The sequence below is a fragment of the Dendrobates tinctorius genome, unplaced genomic scaffold (genome assembly GCF_039654945.1).
Source record: "Dendrobates tinctorius isolate UK_male_01 unplaced genomic scaffold, ASM3965494v1 ptg000060l, whole genome shotgun sequence".
Taxonomy (NCBI): domain Eukaryota; kingdom Metazoa; phylum Chordata; class Amphibia; order Anura; family Dendrobatidae; genus Dendrobates; species Dendrobates tinctorius.
Window position 1 is genome coordinate 88,284,044 of NW_027361728.1, and position 20,942 is coordinate 88,304,985.

At 42.3% G+C, this 20,942-nt stretch overlaps 1 long non-coding RNA gene across 1 annotated transcript in view; it reads left to right on the forward strand.

Moving 5' to 3' along the window:
- The window catches only part of LOC141092809 (uncharacterized), a 125,246-nt gene extending 104,993 nt beyond the window's left edge, over positions 1 to 20,253 (forward strand). Inside the window, exon 3 of the long non-coding RNA XR_012232934.1 lies at positions 19,315 to 20,253. This is a non-coding gene — a long non-coding RNA (uncharacterized lncRNA). The remainder of the gene's footprint in view (positions 1 to 19,314) is intronic.
- The last annotated feature ends 689 nt before the right edge of the window (positions 20,254 to 20,942 follow it).

Below are 20,942 nucleotides of genomic sequence, written 5' to 3' on the forward strand. Positions count from 1 at the left end.
GGGAGGTGTTAAGCCGACGCTGCATGCAAATCCACTGGGACTGATGATATGGTGCAGCAAAGATGTAAAAGCTCCCCACAGGTGAAGCTATAGTCCCAGGGTAGTGTAGAGGTGGTTGGCACGGGGATGTAGCAGTGCCGCAAGGGTAGGAAGCAGACAAGAAACAGCGGGGTGCAATTTCTGTACCTTTACTTGGTAACTGCAGTCCAGATTACAGATGGTAACAGAGCAGGCTAGCCTGGAAGCAATTCAGGGATTCTCTCTCAGCAGACGGGCTGTACAGTCTCCTTCCTAGCGCCTTTTAATGTGAAGATCTCCTAGTATTGAGTTACACCGGAGTTCCTCCTGTCAGATCTTCTCAAGAACCTTACTTGCATGGCAGACAGCTGTAGCCTATCTCGGGGACTCCACTCTCCTGAGTCCTGTCTCTCTGTCCGAGCTGCTGTTGTGCCCTCAAGTCTTAGATGGGAGTAGGGCATTTACAGCCTCCTACTCCTCTGGTTTCTGTTGCAGGACCGTTAGTGTCCGTACAACCGTGGAGACCAGGCTCCAGTTCCTGCGCTCTCACCGTGATGGAGCTCTCCTGCCGGAGCTCAACCTCAGCGCTCCTTCTACACGTCTCCACACTTCACCCTCTGCAGACTAACTGACTACTCCTTCCTCTTGGCCCTCAGAGAGCACTCTTCCCTTCAGTTTCGGTTCAGAGTTCCCCCTGCTGGCCTGGAGTAGAACTGTGTTGCATGTATGGATTGACTGCTGGAGAGAGACCCATCATTGCCTCCAAGCCTGGCATTACCCTCCCCTGGAGGAAGGCAAAGCCACTGTGGCGGCCATACTCCTGGGGGCGCCACAATCACAGATCACCACAATTATGAGGATTGGGAAAAAAAAAGCCAAGCACCATGTTGCACAGTGCTGAAGAGTCAGAGCAGGCAAATTAAATGTATCAGGAGTAGTAGGTTGGGCTTCCTTCAAAATGCTCTGCAGCTATTACATCACATGGACTAGTGCAGGCAATCAGTGATACTCTCACAGCCAATTTAAAAGATTAGGTTAATTTTATGCTTTTGCATTATGTGAATAGGAGGTCAGAGCATGCACCTCTTTCCACATATAGATGTGAAAAGGCCTAATTTGGATTGGCTGCTTAACAAAGTAGTCAGTAATAGGAATAGGAATGCTTTTTGTTTAAATTTTCAACTGGTTTATTGAAACATGCCTCATAAACCAGTCTAAAACAATATAGACATATTCAGTCTTGTTGATCTTGTGACAAAGTCACTGGCAGAGTAGTAGAAGGGAGATATGTGTCACTGCGTTTAGCATGGTCAGTGATGAGAAAGCAGAGAATTTTGTTTCTCCAGCATACTACATGTTGAGAGGGTTAAGATGCATAAAAGGGCTGGTTTTATGTAGGCCCTCATAGAGTGGGTAGGAGACGGTCCACTTTATTTCCCAGGCAGACCTGTCAGGACCTGCGTGAGGTCATGATCATGTAATCAATCACATGATGGGAATCAAGGCTTAAGTTTAAATAGCCGAGCGCTGCAGGCAGTCGGTGTTCAGCTAGCCAGGAGAAAGCAGTCTCCAGAGGCTTTGTGGTTCGTCGGGCACAGACTGAACCTGTGCTGCTCCAGAGCGGGGTGCTGCTCGCAACATACAGACTGTTTTGCAGCATTATTGTTTTCCCTTTTGATTGTTTTGTTCCTGTTTTAGCCAGAAAGGCTGAGTTTTGCTCCCTTGAGTTGGTCTATGCGGCCTGAAATAAACCTACAAGGAGTTAAAGAGAGGGTGTTCCCATTTTTCCTCCCTCTTTGTGCCACCACGTGAGTGAACTGCCACAACCTAAATAAACAGCATACATTGAAGTCCATATAAGTGTGAGGTCTCCCACTAATTAAGAAGCCCTCCTACTCTGTACTCATTACATGTAATAATTTCACATGTTTGAACTTGCTACCTGTATAAAAGAGATTTGCTTGTTGCTAGCTTGGTGAGAAGGCAACAACTGTTAGCACAACTATTAGAAAACGGAAGAATCCATCTTCAATGCGTTTACTTAGGGAGAAAGATTGTTGGCCAAAATATCATAATACAAGACCCCATCCATCCTCCCAATAAAAAAAGAAAATCAAACAAAAAATGTTATGCTTATAAAACTGTTTTAGTGGTAGAATTTAACTGCAGGATGCGTCATAAAAATTCTGACGGCTATTGCAGCAAATTAGTGATAGTCACGGTTGCAGCTGCCACAAAATATACTTTGAGTGGTGACTGAAACTGTGCCGGCACCACCCATATAGCTGAATACTGCTGCAGGAAATAAAATCCTCCTTGCAGCGGGTCTAAGTGCCAGCACCGGGCCATTTCATAACTCTGATAAAGGGGTTGTCCACTACTAGGACAGCCCATTCTTAAGCTAAAAGTTCAGCCCCAATAAAATAATAAATCCTATACTAACCTCCCATACACGTCCATTCCAGTGGTGTCGGTACTCGCTTTCCCACTGGCGTCACTGTCTCAGGCAAACTGAACATGCAAATGAAGTCTGGTATGAGCTGCAGCCCTGGCTTCCTTTCCATGTTCAGTTCATACTAAGGTGGAGACAGTGCTGATTGGGCTCCGGCATCATGTGTCATAACCATGCAACACTGCCTTGGGGGAAGAGAGTGCCTACACAGCTAGACCAGCGCCGGCATGGGAGGTGAGTATAGGCTTTATTATTTTATTGGGGACAAACATTTAGCTTAAGAAGGGGTTGTCTTAGTAGTATACCACCCCTTTAACCTGCTGATTAACCACATATTCACAGTTTAATAGCATTTTTCCACATAACATGTTTCCTTTAAAGAGCTCAGAAAAAGTTCAATACAGTCCTAGGACACTTCTGTGTTAGACAACCATTTTCTTTTCCAACAGTTTATTGGGTTTTTAAATTTAAAGTGTAGGGAGGGACGGAGAAGGAAGGGCAGGGAGGGGGGGAAGGAACGAGGAAAGAGGGAAGGAAAGGGGAAGGAGAACTCAAAACAGAACATACATAACATAACATATAGTTAAAGGCTAGCAACATTTTAGCCTGAAAAGCAAGGGAATCATCCCTTGACAAATAGCAGTATCATAAAGTCATAAAGATACACGGATCAGAAGAGACAGTGCAACGACATAACATATCATAGGCCTAAAATCTGGTTATTAGATCTATTTAGACTAGTGAGGGTGGAAAGGCCTGGTCCCACCTAGACCATTTCTGGTAAAACTTACCAAAACTATTATTAGATAAAGCAAATTTAAGTTCCAGTGCTCTGTGTTGAGAGAGTAATTTGATTATGAAACTAGAATTGGGTAAGGTGGGGCTTTTCCAATGAAAGGCAATACAGTTCTTAGCCACCATACAAATGTGTAGGACAATAGATTGCAGAGTTCTATCTAAGCATTTGGTATCCAGAGAAAGTAAGGCCAATTGAGGTGATAGAGTAAATGTAAAACCTGTGAGTTTAGAAATAATGGTAGAGGAAATCTCAGACCAGAAAGCCATCACTGTAGGACAGCTCCAGAAAACATGTAACAGGTCCCCCCTGAAACCGCATGTTCTCCAGCAAAGTGGAGAATTTGAAGAGTTCATATGAGCCAATCTAGATGGTGTGTAGTACCATCTGGAGCACACTTTGAAGTGCGACTCCAGAAGGGGCATAGAAATTGTGGCATTGTTGGAAAACATAAAAGCATCTTCCCACTCCTCTGAGGAGACAGAAAGGCTGAGGGATTTCTCCCAAGCATTCATATAAGAACTCTTAGTTACAGATGAATCTTTATTAAAGCAATTATAAATAAACTTATGTCCCCAAAAGATCCGGTGCATTGGGTTGGTCATAATCTTTAAGGACGCCTCTGAAAATCTCGGTTTCTTGTTAAGAAACATCTTTGCGTATTCTTTTAATAACATGTATTCGTGGAAGGCGGAGGATGGTACTTTGAATACAGTTTTAATAGAGCTGAAACTTAAAAGGTTAGGACCCTCCGAGATATCTCCCAATGTTCGGATGTTAAAGTCGGCCCATTGATAGCGTGCGGTAAGACCCAGGAAAGAGTAAATAAAGGCTATAGGTACTTTATGTAACGTAGACCGTTTCTGGCTACGACTGTCAATTCTAGCTATTTTGTACCAAGCCGAAGTAATTGCTTGGAATAACGGATGTGACTGTTCGCAGGTCGGGAGATTGGAAATGGCTTTATTGATCAGGAGTTTAGGGTGTTTACCTTTATTGATTTCAATTTCAAGATCCAGCCATGCGGGAGCAGGAAGATCTGAAAGCCACGGAGCACTTTGCTTTAATAAAAGTGTATGGTACTGGGCAGTGATGTTAGGAAGGCTTAGACCACCATGTGGTTTACTCTTAAACAGAGTTCTAGTGTCGGTTCGGGATTTCTTATTTTTCCAAACTATATTATTCACCTGGGACTGAATATTTGTCAAACATGGCGTAGAGATAGGTAGTGGAATACATCTCAAAATGTATAAAATTTTTGGCAGGGTAAACAGTTTGACTGCCAAAGTTCTTCCCCACCAAGTCAAGCCTCTGTCTTTGAAGACGGCACTATCCCTAATAATTGAATCAGTTATAGTCTTCATGTTAGATTTAACTGTCTTAGCCAAATTTTTATTGATAATGACTCCGAGGTAAAGAAACTCGTCATAACACCAGTTAAGTGATGTTGTTGCTTTTAACAGGTTAGTATCTTCAGAGTTGACGTGGATAGGTAGGATATTGGATTTGGGGCCATTTATTTTGAAATTTGAAAGGGAAGAAAATATTTCCAATTCCTTTAGGGCTTCTGTAGTGGATGTAACGGGGTTAGTAAGAGTCAGGATAATATCATCCGCGAAGAGGCTAATCTTGTGTTGGCGGGTAATCGTACTAAGACCGGTAATTTTGGGATTTGTTCTAATGTGTTCTACTAGGGGTTCTAATGCAAGATTAAATAGCAGTGGTGAAAGGGGACAGCCCTGTCTCGTGCCATTATTTATAGCAAAAATGTCTGAGACATGGTTATTGCTAACAATTTTTGCCGTTGGACCTTTGTAAAGTGACATGAAGGTGGTGATTAAGTGTTTGTCAAATCCAAATTTAATTAGGGCCTGCCTGAGAAAGTACCAGTCGATACGATCGAATGCCTTCTCGGCGTCGAGCGAAATGAGAACGATTGGGGTCTTAGTAGAATTAATAAGTTTAATGGAATCCAATGCCCTCCTCGTGGCGTCCGCCGGTTGTCTACCTTTAATGAATCCCATCTGATCATTTGCCACTAGTTTAGGTAAAATGAGGCTCAGTCTATTTGCTAGTACTTTAGAGAAGATTTTTATATCGGTGTTTATGAGGGAAATCGGCCTATAGCTGCCAACCAATTTTGGATCGCCTGATTGTTTAGGAATTAATGTTATTGAAGCTTCTAGCATCTCTGGGGGGAAGGAGCCTATTACTGAAGCGTAATTGAACATTTTCACCAGATGTGGAGACAAACTGGTGCAGAAGGCCTTATAGTAAGCATTATTATAACCGTCTGGCCCTGGAGATTTATGGAGATCGAGCTGATTAATAACGCCTTCTACTTCCATGGTATTGAACGGTGCAGATAAGGAGTTCAAGTCATCAACTGACAAATATGGCAGATCAATATTAGCAAGGTATGATTTAATGTCGGCTTCATTTGGAGGGAGAGATGAGGGGTCCGAGTTTAGATTGTAAAGTTTAGTGTAATATTTAGAAAATTCATTCACAATGTCTTGGGGATGAGATAGGACATTATTACCTGTGATGGAGGAAATTCTGTTAATGGTATTTTGGGTTCTTAGTCTTTTGATTCTATTGGCCATGTATCTTGTGGGTTTATTTATGGAGGAGTAAAATTTAAATTTGGAGGAGTTAAGTGCCGCTTCATAGGGTGCATAGAGCAGGTTCCTCAACTCCTGTCTTAATTTGGCTAATTTATTTTGGTTCTCGGTAGATGGACTGGGACAGACTAGAAGGGATTGTTCCAGATTACGAATCGATTTCTGTAATTTATTAATTTTATCCCTGTTCTCTTTCTTGATTCTAGAGGAAATACTTATTAAGATACCCTGATGACTGCCTTATGGGCACACCAGTTAGTAGATGGGTTGGTGAAGTCTGGTGTATTCTCTGTGAAGTAATCAACTATTGCTTTTTGAATTGTGACCTTGTGTAAGGGATCGTGCGTGATGGTGGAGTTACATTTCCACATTTTTACGTTTTTAAGTGCAGGCCCAATGAAGATCTCACCATACACTGGTGAGTGATCCGATATTGTTCTGTCTCCTATGTATACTTTTTTGAATTTCTCAATAGAGAAAATATCTGCCACAATCAGGTTTATCCTCGATGCTGATTGGTGAACTGCAGAGAAGTGAGTGAATTCCCTTGAACTAGAATTCAGGCATCTGAAAGTATCGTACAGTTCACTTCTATCCAGCCACCAATTTAGGTTGTCCGAGGACGGTCTGGAGACAGAGGAAGAGTCCAACACATTATTCGGAGTGACATTAAAGTCGCCCAGCAGTATAAGAGTCCCTCTCTGCACCTCGGTGACCTTTTTCATCAACTTAGTTAAGAATCTAGTTTGACTCTTATTTGGTGCGTACAGGTTCACTAGTGTACATGTTTGACCATTGATTGTGCAGATTAAGATGTGAAACCTTCCCTTGTCATCACCATATTCCTCAATAGCCTCAAAGGGTATACTCTTTTTGATCAAGGTAACCACCCCCGCTCTCTTACTAGAATTTCAGGCCTCAAAAATATGAGGAAAGCTACGGTGTTTGAAGTAGGGGTGGTTGCCTGCCAAAAATTTAGTTTCTTGGATGCACGCAATGTCTACCTTTGATTTTAATAACTCTCTCCATAGAGTGTGTCTCTTTTGAGGGCTATTAAGCCCTCTGATATTATAGGAGCAAATTTTAAGACTCATATTAATCGCTCTGACAAAGCAGAAACAGGCAAATAGGCCTTAGTTGAGATAAACCTGAAAAGGAAATTGCACTGAAACCAACCTTCTTGAGATCCGCGTCTTCAGCGGTAAACTAAACTAGGAAACACAGATATGATACTGAAAAGAAACTTAATGAAATGTTAAACAATTGTGAACAAGTCCAACGCAGGCAGGTCTTAAAGAACTACCTGAAAGACAAATAATAATAATAATAATTTTTATTTATATAGCGCCAACATATTCCGCAGCACTTTACAATTAAGCGGGGACATGTACAGACAATAAATTCAATACAAGTTAAGACAATTCAAACAGTGACATTAGGAGTGAGGTCCCTGCTCGCAAGCTTACAATCTACAAGGAAATGGGGGGACACAGTAGGTGAAAAATGCTTGTTAATTCAGGTCTGGCAATTATAATAGGGATTTTCATATAAAGCTGCATGATCCGGTCATCAGCCCGTGTGTTTAAGTGCAATAGACAAGTATCAAGTGCAGTTATCATGTGCATGAAGGGTGTGGAGACAGATGAATAGTAGGGTGCAGATTCAGAATAATATTTGGAAGGAGGGAACAGGGCAAAGTTAGCTTGCTGGGTAGTTGATGTGGTAGGCTTGTTTGAAGAGATGGGTTTTCAAAGCGCGCTTGAATAGGTCAGGGCTAGGTATCAGTCTGATCGCCTGGGGAAGTGCATTCCAGAGAGCTGGAGCAGCACGAGAGAAGTCTTGGAGGCGGAGGTGAGAGGTTCGGATTACGGGGGATGTTAGTCTTAGGTCATTTGTAGAACGGAGGGCACGTGTAGGGCGATAGACAGAGATGAGAGAGGAGATATAAGGCGGTGCAGAACAGTGGAGAGCTTTGTGGGTGAGAGAGATGAGTTTATACTGGACCCTGTAGCGAATAGGTAGCCAGTGTAATGACTGGCACAAGATGGAGGCATCGGTGAAGCGGCTGGACAGAAATATGACCCTGGCTGCCGCATTCAAGATGGATTGGAGAGGAGAAAGTTTGGTAAGAGGGAGACCGATCAGAAGAGAGTTGCAGTAGTCCAGGCGAGAATGAATAAGAGCGACAGTAAGAGTCTTAGCAGTTTCAAAGGTGAGAAAAGGTCGGATTCTGGAGATGTTTTTAAGATGCAGGTGACAAGAGCGACTGAGTGATCGGATGTACGGAGTAAAGGAAAGTTCAGTGTCGAATATGACCCCAAGACAGCGGGCATGCTGCTTGGGAGTTATGGTTGAACCCTCCAGGGTTATTTCGATGTTAGGTAGAGTGAGGTTAGTAGAGGGGAGAAACACAAGAAGTTCAGTTTTAGAGAGATTTAGTTTCAGATAGAGGGAGGACATGATGCTAGAGACAGCAGACAGACAATCCTTGGTATTTTGAATTAGGGTAGGGGTGATGTCAGGGGAAGAAGTGTATAATTGGGTGTCATCAGCATAGAGATGATACTGGAACCCAAATCTGCTGATTGTTTGTCCAATAGGGGCAGTGTATAAAGAGAAGAGGAGGGGGCCTAGGACTGAGCCCTGCGGGACCCCGATAGTAAGGGGACGAGAAGAGGAAGAGGAGCCGGAAAAAGATACAGTGAAGGAGCGGTCAGAGAGGTAGGAGGAGAACCAGGAGAGGGCTGTGTCCTTGAGGCCTATAGAGCGGAGCATAGTGAGGAGGAGCTGGTGATCCACAGTGTCAAATGCGGCAGAGAGATCCAGGAGAATCAGCAGGGAGCAATGACCTTTCGATTTAGCTGTTATTAAATCATTAGAGACTTTAGTGAGGGCAGTTTCAGTAGAGTGTAAAGAGCAGAAACCAGATTGTAAGGGGTCGAGAAGAGAGTTATCCGAGAGATAGCGGATTAGACGGGAGTGGACCAGGCGTTCCAGGAGTTTAGAGATGAAGGGAAGGTTAGAGACAGGTCTGTAGTTAGCAGTGCAGTTCTGGTCCAGGGATGGCTTTTTAAGTAAAGGGGTTATGATGGCATGTTTAAATGAGGAGGGAAATATACCTGAAGAAAGAGAGAGGTTAAATATTTTAGTCAGGTGAGTGGTGACCACTGGTGAGAGAGACTGCAGGAGCTGTGAAGGAATAGGGTCACTGTTGCAGGTTGTAGGCCGAGCAGAAGCGAGGAGCTTGGAAACTTCTTCTTCTGAAACAGGCTCAAAGATGTCTAGTGAGCTTGAGGTGCGGCAGGGAAGGGGATCCAGGCACTGAGGAGATAGGGCTGAGATATCCTGATGGATGTGGTTGATTTTTTCTAGGAAATAAGTGGCCAGATCCTCACCGCTGAGGTTGGTGATGGGGGCCTGTACTTTAGGTTTCAGGAGGGAGTTTAAGGTTTCAAAAAGTTGTCTTGGGTTGTTGGATAGTGAGGTGATGAGGGTGGTGAAGTAGGATTGTTTGGCCAGATGAAGGGCAGAGTTATAGGTTTTGAGCATGAACTTATAGTGGATGAAGTCTTCTGCTAAGAGAGATTTTCTCCACTGCCGCTCTGCACACCTCGAGCAGCGCTGAAGAAAGCGTGTTTGCGTTGTGTGCCAGGGCTGCCGTTGTCCGTGTCGGGTCTTTCTGCGTATAGAAGGTGCTGCTTCATCTAGGGCATTCTTCAGTGTATTATTGAAGTGTGACAATGCTATGTCTGGACAGGAGAGGGTGGAGATGGGGGCTAAAGATGTGTGGAGATTGTCCCTAAGCTGTTGGGTATTAATGGTACGTGTATTCCGATAAGTGTGGTAAGTGGGGGTGTTCCGGGTGAGGAGACAATTCTTGACAGAGAAGGAAAGAAGGTTGTGGTCCGAGAGCGGGAGGGGTGAATTAGTAAAGTCGTGCAGCGAGCCGGGACGGGAGAAAACCAGGTCCAGAGTATTCCCGTCCTCATGTGTAGGAGAATTAGTAAACTGTGAGAGGCCGAATGAAGAAGTTAGAGAAAGAAGATGAGAGGCAGACTGGGAGAGCGGATCATTGATGGGGATGTTAAAGTCTCCCATGATGAGGGTGGGGATGTCACAGGATAGAAAGTGAGTAAGCCAGGTGGTGAAGTGGTCTAGAAACTGGCGGGAGGAGCCTGGAGGGCGATAAACGACCGCCACTCGTAAGGAGAAGGGCTTAAAGAGTCTGATGGCGTGGACTTCAAAGGAAGGAAATGTAAGTGAGGGAACCGGGGGGATGACCTGGAAAGCACATTGTGATGAAAGGAGCAAACCAACACCTCCACCCTGTCTGTTCTCAGGTCTGGGGGTATGTGAAAATTTTAGCCCACCAAACGAGAGAGCGGCAGCAGCGGTGGTGTCTGAATGCTGGATCCAGGTTTCTGTAATAGCCAGAAGGTTAAGGGAATTAGAGAGAAAAAGATCGTGAATGTAAGTCAGTTTGTTACACACAGACCGTGCATTCCAGAGAGCACATTGGAAAGTGAGAGGAGAAGGCATGCACTGAATGTTAATAAGATTAGCAGGGTTTCTATATGCAGATGGAGGAGAGTAACGTATGCTGGTGGAGGGAGGCCCAGGGTTGGGGGAGATGTCACCTGCAACTATTAAAAGGAGAAAAAACAGAAAAAGCAGGTGGTGGGATGATTTGTATGAACGTTTTGAGTGCTGCATGGTGGTTTTGGATGGTTTGGTGTGGGTAAGAAATGTCAATAGAGCCTCAGAGTTATACATGGGAGAGGGGAAAAGGGAGGGGTGGATATGCAGAGAGTGCACAGAATGTGTAAAAGGGCAGGCGAGTTGTTAGAAAGCAGAGGTGAAGACAAAAAGCAGCAGGTTGATATGATCAATGCATATGTAGTACGACTGACCAAGAAGCATGCGTGCATGAAAAACTTATGCACCTTACCTGTCTCCTGCCCTGTCCAACTGCATTGTCTAACTGCAAAACACTTGATCCCGTTGCACTTAATATCTGTTGCACGCGTGAGCCCGCACGCGTGCTATCCCAACCAGAGCTAAATATATATGAAATGAAATGTCTGCTAGCTTCAGCCACCAAAAGGCCACAATCAGTAATTAACCAATTAGCACAAGGCCAGAGCAGGCATTACTATGCAGGGTAAATAACTAACGCTGGACAAGGCCATCAAACAGAGAAAGGGAAAAAAAACCTTTCTACACTTCAAAGCAGAAACCAAATAGTTAAAAAAAAAAAAATAAAATAAAGACCCACCACAGGAGTGATGGAATGAAATACCATAAAAATATCTGGCAATATATGATGCAGTTCACACTTGTCAGACAGCATACATGGATGATGGAATGAAATACCATAAAAATATCTGGCAATATATGATGCAGTTCACACTTGTCAGACAGCATACATGGATGATGGAATGAAATACCATAAAAATATCTGGCAATATATGATGCAGTTCACACTTGTCAGACAGCATACATGGATGATGGAATGAAATACCATAAAAATATCTGGCAATATATGATGCAGTTCACACTTGTCAGACAGCATACATGGATGATGGAATGAAATACCATAAAAATATCTGGCAATATATGATGCAGTTCACACTTGTCAGACAGCATACATGGATGATGGAATGAAATACCATAAAAATATCTGGCAATATATGATGCAGTTCACACTTGTCAGACAGCATACATGGATGATGGAATGAAATACCATAAAAATATCTGGCAATATATGATGCAGTTCACACTTGTCAGACAGCATACATGGATGATGGAATGAAATACCATAAAAATATCTGGCAATATATGATGCAGTTCACACTTGTCAGACAGCATACATGGATGATGGAAGGAAATACCTGTGTGAAGAAGAGAAGAGAGGAACATCAGCTTCAATGCATTGTCTAACTGCAAAACACTTGATCCCGTTGCACTTAATATCTGTTGCACGCGTGAGCCCGCACAAAGGAGGTTAATAAAAGTGGACGGGAAAAAAGGATAGGACCTCCTGAAACGGTTAAAGCAGAGGCTGCCTTATATCCAGGGTAACAATATGAGATAAGTTCCTTTCAGCCACATTCTGACTAGTTGCAGTCCAATGACCTGATGAAGCTCATCCCTTCTTCAACCGATAAGACTGGAAAAGTCTTCCCTCGATGAGTGATCAGTAACTTTAGTGGGAAGCCCCATTTGTAGGCTATCCCTTTGTCCCGGAGAACGTTCGTGACAGTTCTAAATTCACTTCGGCCGTCTAAGGTTGCTTTCGAGAAATCAGGGAAGGCCTTTACTTCTTCATTTGGTGTGGGGAAAGATTTTTGGTTCTTTAGGTAGTTGAGGATCATTTCTTTTGTCTTAAAGAAATGTACTTTTATGATGGTATCTCTTGGCAAGTCCGGGGAGATCCTTGGAGGTCTGGGCAGTCGATGTGCTCTATCAATAGTTAGGTCCAAATCCGACAGATCAGGCAGAGCTTGCTTAAAAATGGCTTTGATGTGACTTGACAATTTCTCTTGAGCTACCGTTTCCGGAATGCCCCTCAACTTTAGATTATTCCGGCGACTCTGGTCCTCGAGATCCGCCAATTTAAAATGGAGATCCTTCATTTCCAAGGTGAGGCGGTCGAGCTCGCTGAAACTGATGTTAGATCTGTTTTACAGTTTACTCAATCTGTCCTCATGCTTTGAAAGTTGTTTTTCAATTTTGTCCACCTTCTCGCAATATTTTTGAAAGTTTGCGTCTAAGTCAGCTGAAAACTTTCTGGACATGGCTTCGAATTTTTGGTCCATTACCCGTATAATCCTTTCAGCCATGGAGTCGTCGTCAGACGGGCCTGAAGTAGCTGAATGGGGGGGAGTATGGGATTTAGTAGTGCCCGCACCCTTTTGGGTCTCTGGATAATCATATTTTATCTTGCTCTTTAGTGGTGAACTGTTAGGAGATGTGTCCGTAGATTTACTGTCCTCATCGTCATCAGATTTTCTCTCAGAGAAGGAATATCTCTCACTTAGGCTACCAGGAGCCAGCCTTTTCATACTGGCCGAAGAATCCATTTTAACGGGAGAGGCTTCGGTACCTGTAGATTTAACCTTGGGTTTATATCCTGATAGGCCAAGCGCGTCCCTCTGGGGGGATCTTGATCTGCGTCTGGGAGGAGTGATGAAGTTGGCCCTGTCCCTCCCTTGGCTCCTGAAGCTTTGAGAACCACCATGTTTTGGGCCAGTTTGGGTTCTCAGTGGTGAATTAGAGTTGGTCTTTCCCACAGTTTTAGAGTTACTCATGGCTGCGGTGGAGTAGATGCTGCAGATGTAATGCCGCCAAGCCCGCTGAGTGACGTTGCAATCACTGTCAAAGTGGTCGGGAAGATGATAGGCAAATGAATAATTAAGATCGTCTTTTACCAAAATGAAATAGCTGTGAAGATGAAAACTTATCAAGTAGAGAAGGTATTTATTATGTTGGCAAAATTGGGTGAAAAAGAAGAGCAGTTCTGTGAAAAAACTATTTTACTATATTGCTCGGTGTTGTCAGCCACTTAGGAGCATTAGAAAGATCAGCCGGATCTACTTCCCATAGCCTTGTATTGGGCTCACCAAAAGATGATAAAAGTCTGTTTTTATTAAAGTTCTGGCACTCTTGCTGCTATGGGGGATGAGGGAAGGACTCCAGGGAAATTATAGGCTGGTTACCACTGCTCTGGGGGCGTTTATAGTAATAATAGCCGGGACTATTTTTTGAGGCCTCCAGGAGTGCTGGCTTAAAGCCGGGACCTCAATTTTAGTGGCGGAGGGATATCGCAGCAAAAAGCGCTGATTTTAGCACTATTTAAAGCCTGAAGAGGCTAACTAACCTGGCAGTTTGCTGTGTAATGGCCCCAGCAGTGTGTGCAGACTTGGTCCAGGGTGTTTGTAGGACTTTATTTCTGGTTTCCAGAGGCGCTGCAGCAGCGCTGGTAGCTGGGGGTCTCTGAAGCTGGGGTCACAAAGCAGGGCCACCAATGTCTCCGGATTGCTCCTGGGTCCTTGGGGGGACCTTGGTATATGACAAAAGGCACCCTTTGATTATCAGATGGGGTGCAGCAGCGCTATTGCCACCGCTCGTTGTTATCAGCCCAAATGTCAGTCAAACAGTCTTGGGCTCCGAAAAGGGTAGATTATACTACTGTAGAGCAATTGGTGGTCTCAAAGGGGATTTTTTTTTTTTTTTTTTTATTAAGGTCCCTGTACATAAAGGGATCTGTGTGGGCACAGCTTAGGCCCCTATGCAGGGGACGCAGGCTTCACCAACCTGAGGCTTCACAGGCCCAGAAGGATCCCCGGCCTAGGAGAAGCTTTTGAGCAGAATTTTCAGTCCAAAAGGTCCTTGGGGCGAGGAGAGTAGGTACGTAGCCCCTTTGAGGCAGGATATCCTCATAAAGTTGCGTTATTAGCCGCGTTGAGAGGTCTTTTCCAGGAGCTCCCTCTTACAGTGTCCTACTCCATAGGCACCGAAGCCACGCCCCCTAGACAACCATTTTCAGGACAATTAGATGCTTTTCAGTATTGCAATTCAATGCAAATCAAACTTTTTGAGAAAGTTTGGCAAAGTCAGCAAATTTGAATTTAAATAGATTTGATCATCTCTAGTGCTTAACTAGATCACGTCTATATTCTCCATAATAGGTTTTCCAGTTTCTTCATGGGGTCTGACACAATTAATCTGCCTGATAATGAAGGAATTTTTTTATTCCATCCCAAAACAGAAAAGAAAGGTTCCCTTTTTTCATCTTCCAAGCACAGGTTTGATTTCTATTTTAACCACTTTGTACAAGAGATGAGCAGAGGGAGAACGTTTTGCAAGTTCTGGAAGTTTGGCCCTCCGCTTCCTCCATACGGTTCACACCGAAGGAACACCATACAAATAGGGGGGATTGATATTGATGGATTGTAAATGCTGCAGAGAGCAACACAAAAAATTTGGAGGGAGAGCTATGTTTCTTATCCATACCTTTTAAAGAGACTATAGTCTGAGAGTTTTAGAACTACCTAGAAGTATCAACAAAAAATCTCAAACCCAACATGTTTTTGTAATTCTTTTTGAATATTGTAAGTGAATCATAATTGAATGCTTAAGTAATCCAAACTTGTCAAAATATTTCCAACACTAGTCTCTCGTATTTTGGTTCCAAAATTACTTTGCAAATGTATGTATCTATTGGAGGTCTGCAGCTAAGAAATTAGAGAAGCGTGATCAAAAAGTATGTGTGTACATAAACTTTCCAATTAAGTAAGTGCTGAAGGAGAAATCTGAGATATCTTCTCTTACACAGTGTTGTAGAAGGAAAAACACATTTGCCTCATTATTATAATGGCTCTGATGACTCCGTGTAGACTCAGCTTTGTAATGATAGCTATTCCTTATGTCTCTGTCTCTGAAAAGTTTGGTTTAAGACATAATATTGTATAATGTATGTCAAGTAGAAATTATTCAGATAAAGCAATAACTCTGAACATGGGGCACATCCAGAAAATAAAGCTAGCAAAGTAATGAGTTTAGCATATTGATACAATAAGACACATGCTTATCTTTTGATTGATGTCTTCTAGTTTGCTCCAAATTATTACTTTTTCTCTTTTGGCACCAAGGCAATTGCCTCTCTAGCAGAATTGCAATACATACTAATGAAACAAATCATCTTGCTGCAGAATCAATTCTTGTTTATATAAAGACAAATTGTCATGTAATATTTGCGGGTCCAATGGTGAATGCAACCAGTAATTGCATTACATTTAAATTGTAGATGTATTACATTATTTTTAAAGTGTTGTTTATGAATTTCTTTTGCTAACGTCTATAAAATGACTTCAGTTTCATAATGGATCATATAGTTCTAATGATAGATGTACTTTACTCTTACAATTAAAAAGTTCCATAAAAGTTGCGTTGCATTGTCTTATGACTATGGAATATTTGCATGTTATTTTTTTACTACTAATAGTCCACATAAAAAAGTAGACTTTTGTCTCTTTTATAGACATAAACTCACCCATTTAAGTGAACTAGTATAAGAAACAAAACATACAGCTTGTACAGTAGAAGGCATATGTGTGCTATCTGTTTTTCACTGACTCGCAGACCTGCCTGAGAAAACTCCATCTGAGCTTGTTGTGCATTCAAAAAAAAAATGGATGACAAATAAATTGTAAAAACAGACATGAAAAACTGATCAGAACAATTATCGAAAATTGTCCTTTTAATACATACATTAGAGGGAACCGGTCAAGTGAAAAAAATGCTATTAACCAGCAGATAAGGGTTTAATTTTCAGGTTAATAGCGTTCTGAACCTGCCAAGCGCCAGCTATCACTGTCAGCAGGAAATGAATTTTATTCCTCCTGGTAGTGTTCAGGTTTCAGTCACAGGGGCTGGCGCCGGCACTGGTTCAGTTACCGCAATGTTTATAAAGATCAGCAATTGTAACTGTACCCCAGGCACTGACTGACAGTCGACCCTAATGCTGAGCTGCTGTCAGTCAGTGAAACGGACGCAGTTACAGCCACTTCTCTCTATACTCAGAGCGGTGAAAGAAACCACACTGGCACGCACCCATGTGTTTGAAAACTGATTACTACTGGGAACATTAAAGTTAATTTCTTCCTGTGGCGGGGCTCTCAGTCAAGGTGCCGGACAGATATGGAATGCTATTAACCTGTAGATTAATCCCATAGATTAATCTCACACATACAAGTTAAGAAAGTATATATTTCACTTGAAGATACCCTTTAAAGGGTTTATCCAAGGACAATTTTTTATTACTATGGGGAAAAAAATGAACAAGCAGGTAGTTGTTAACTACTTGTCTGTTCAACCTGATTAAGCTGCTCAACGTCAGCAGAGCAGCTCTTCTTCTTCTGGACTGCTCTATCGACAGGCCATGACTGCCGACACCATGCCGATTGACAAAAGGCTCCCCACAGTTAGGTAGCAGGGAGACAGCTGTCAATCAACATGATATCAACAGTCATGCCCCTTCAACAGAACATAGTGGAAGAAAACTTTTTTCTCCATCAAATTGATGTTAGCGGAAGTCGCTAAATTGTCAACAGTAGCAGCCTGTGACCTCTCTTCAGAGGCAGAGATTGGCACTGGGCACAACAAGCAGTAACCTGCCAGTAAGTTTTTAGGTCCATAGTAAAAGAAAAATAGTCTGCTTGGACATGGATAAATCCTTTGAAAATATCACAGGTGAATAAGGTACGACTGTGGATGAAAATAATCTATATGGTAACTTTCTAGCAAACAAAAAAAAATATTTCTTCAGAAAGCAAAAATGATATTATTTGATCTGTTTACAATGAGTCTAGAAAATTAAGAACACTCCATTGGCGAATTGTTACAGGTCAATAGTCAAACTCTTACATGCCAGCCATGTCGGAGCAGTAATAGAAATTTTGTGTTCCAAGGGCAAGAATGAATCAGACCATGGTCTAGTGACAACCATTGCCTTGCACAGCACAAACTACGAGATAACGCATTGCAAAAATTGTACCTAGCCTTCACTTTTTATCAGTGCTGCCAGCATTATTATTTTGTAATAGCTTGCATTTGGTTGCAAGAATACACTGTAAAATATATAAATCTGAAAAGTCTGTGCAGTAAAATATCTATCTAATGCTACAATCATTTTGAAGAAAAAACTTGTACAAAACATGGCTGACATTTACCTGAAGGCCGAGTTTAATTATTTCCATGTTACCGTAATGAAAAAAATTACGAATTTATCCTGAATATTTCTGCAGCCTTGGAAGCGATAAAAAAGACTGCAAAACACGCAATATGCTTGCTCATTCATCCTTAAATGGGAAATCCAGTGAAAATATCATAAATGCATTATTTTAAAAAGGTCCATTCCAAAATTTGTAGAGTTCAATATGTATATACTCTGTAAGAAAACAGGATTTTTACTAATGCCCATGATGAGTCTTATTTTGCACTTTTAAACACATTTTGTGAGGGAAAGCATTTGTCACTGTACACATACAGTCTAATTTAGAATGTAAAATAATCTTATTAAAGGAGTTATCAGCTTTCAGCAAGCTTTTGCTCACAGGTCTTTACGTATGCGAAAACAAACTTAAGGCCCCGTCTCACTAAGCGATCTCGGTAGCGAGATCGCTGCTGAGTCACAACTTTTGTGACGTAACAGCGATTTCACCAGCGAGATCGCTGTGTGTGACAGCGATCAGCGAGCGGCCCCCCTGCCGGTATCGCTGATCGCTGGAAGAAACCTCTGGACATTTCTTTGGTCGCTGGTCTCCCGCTGGCCAGCATGCATCGCTGTGTGTGACAGGCGGGAGACCAGCGATCAGGTGTAAAAAATAATTAAAAAAATAAAAAATATAGTTATTCTCACCTTCCGACGTCCCGTTCAGCCATCCCGCCTCTCTCCACGCTCCGGTCCCAGTGATCCTTTGCACGAATGACCGCAAGACTTTGTTATCCCTCGAGACCGTGACATCTCGCGGTCATTCTCGCAAAGGATCACTGGGACCGGAGCGTGGAGAGAGGCAGGATGGCTGAACGGGACGTCGGAAGGTGAGAATAACTATATTTTTTATTTTGATTCTATTTTTTACAGTGATGGCAAGCGATGCCGGGCGCTCGGCATCGCTGTGCTGATCGCTGGTGAAGCTGTCTGTGTGACAGTTCACCAGCGATCACATAACGACTTACTAGTGATCCTGACACCTTGATATCGGTGTCGGGATCGCTGGTAAGTCGCTATGTGTGACGGGGCCTTTAGGTTGAGTAAAGCACAGTTTGTTTGTTGTTTGCACATAATTGAGACTGAGGGCAGAAGTTTACTGAAATAGGACATCCCCTTTGACTATGAAGTTATTCTGATGACAATATGTCCTATGTTATCTCTGTCATCTACAGTCAGAGAAAAGAGGGAGACACAAAAGCTCAATTAGGGTCTTATCAAACGTTACACAGAGTTGCCCACCAAGAGAACTACTCACCTGGTGAGAGTGAAGGAAAGACATATATTAATGGTGGCTGCTGCAGATCCACAGGTTGGTGCAGGACCTGGTTGAAGCATACACTTAGGTAGGATGGAAGGATCATCCCTGCACTGCCACAAGAAGAATTCCAAAAATTGTAGAGGTTTCAACGTGGTTTATTCTACGCGTTTCATAGTTCAGGTGACCCCTTCATCAGGACTTACCACAAATATTGTACAAGAGTCATATGCATACAGGGTTTAAGTACTCATCAGCATTTGAAAATGATGTCCAATGGATCAGATGACACCCAGTGCCAAAGTTCAGGCTCATCAGAAAGTTCACATGACAAGATTAAAAGTCATCAGAGAAATTAATATCTTACACATTTATCCTTATTTTTGTTTGTAGGATAACGAAATTGAAAAAGAGAGATATCATGGAAAGGGAAAAAAAAATGATGGGAATCACACCAGATTTCTATAAGTGGAGCATCGAAGAGAATCAGGAGGAATCATCTTGTCATCAGCACCTCGGAGCAGTTCAACTTCAGATTCTAATACATTAACACATTAGCGGATTAAATTTCAGCTCAGGAGTAAAGTTTTAAAAAATAGTTTATAATTTCATTTAAACTAAAGGGAATTTTTTCAATTCAAATCTTAAAGTTACATTTCTGTTCCTTGTACTAAACTAAAATATTTTCCTTATTGAATTTTAATAAAGTACCTAGTAAAGTATTACTCAGGGTGGCTGGGAAGGAAATCACTGCATAATTGTCTATGGTAGTTAGCATTTGTGACTATATTTATCAGAGTTGAGCAGATTAGGCAAAATTTTAATTATTTTTTTTCCCCCAAATTCTACTTGAAAATATGATTGGCAGAAAGACTCAGCTCACTTTCACTCATACAAGTCTATTTTATGGGTGTGTGTGAAACATAGGACTGCACTTGGATGCCATATACGCTGTGACAGGCAATGAAGATGGAGAAATTACTTTCTCTATCTCCTGTGCACCTGAACCGCAATTCGCTCATGAGAGAGGATCGGAGCACAGAGCACTGACACTCGGCTCACTCTCCCAGCAGAGCTGGAGCCTAGGGTCATTAGCAGATCGCATCAGATGCCGTACGTTGGCGTGATTCTGACCTTATTGTGTATTTGTTAGTGATACTGCAGGAACTCATTGCTGTTACTATGAATGTGATAATTGTTTAGACATACAGTATGCATTTTTGTCCAGGAGTATTCACCATTTGCCTTATCTGTGTTTTTCCTTTTTACATATATTTTTATCTATAGCTTGGTCTTATCTACAATTGTTAAAATAAAGTATTTTTCATTTTTTTCTGGCCTCTACATAAAGTTATGTTCTTTTGGTGTTTGTATATAATGTATACTTAATGGCCTAATTAATGAGATCAGTATATTTAGGTGTTTTGCTATTTAAGAAAGGTGAGAAGGTGAATCCAGGCAGGATATAACCTCACAGTCATCTCTGCTACATCTAGATCGCAGACATCATGATGTTTCCATACAACCTGGCATCCAGCAGAGTGGACCAAACTCCATTCTCTTGAATGGGGTGTCCGACAATACAGTGTTTATGTATCTATATATGTAATACACAGCTTCTAATCAGCAATGAATCTATCCCCACCGGTTAGAGAGCTATGGTTCTCACACTGTCAAAAAACAGCTCAGCTACGATCGGAGGTATACAGTTTACCTCCGATCACTGGTGTCAGCTGATGGGACAACAGCTCCCATCATCCAACACCTGCTGCTAATAAATAATTTAAAAAAACGGTGTAGGGTCCCCCCATTTTTGAAAACCAGCCTTGCTCCTTGCTAATGCTGACAGCTAGAGATGAGCGACTTTTCCTTTTTTAGGGTCGAGTCGGGTTTCATGAAACACGACTTTCTCAAAAGTCGAGTCGAACGAAATCGGCCGACTATAGGGAAAAGTCGTGAAACACGAAACCCATTGCAAGTCAATGGTGAGAAAAGTCGTCAGTGAGTGGAGGACTGTAAGC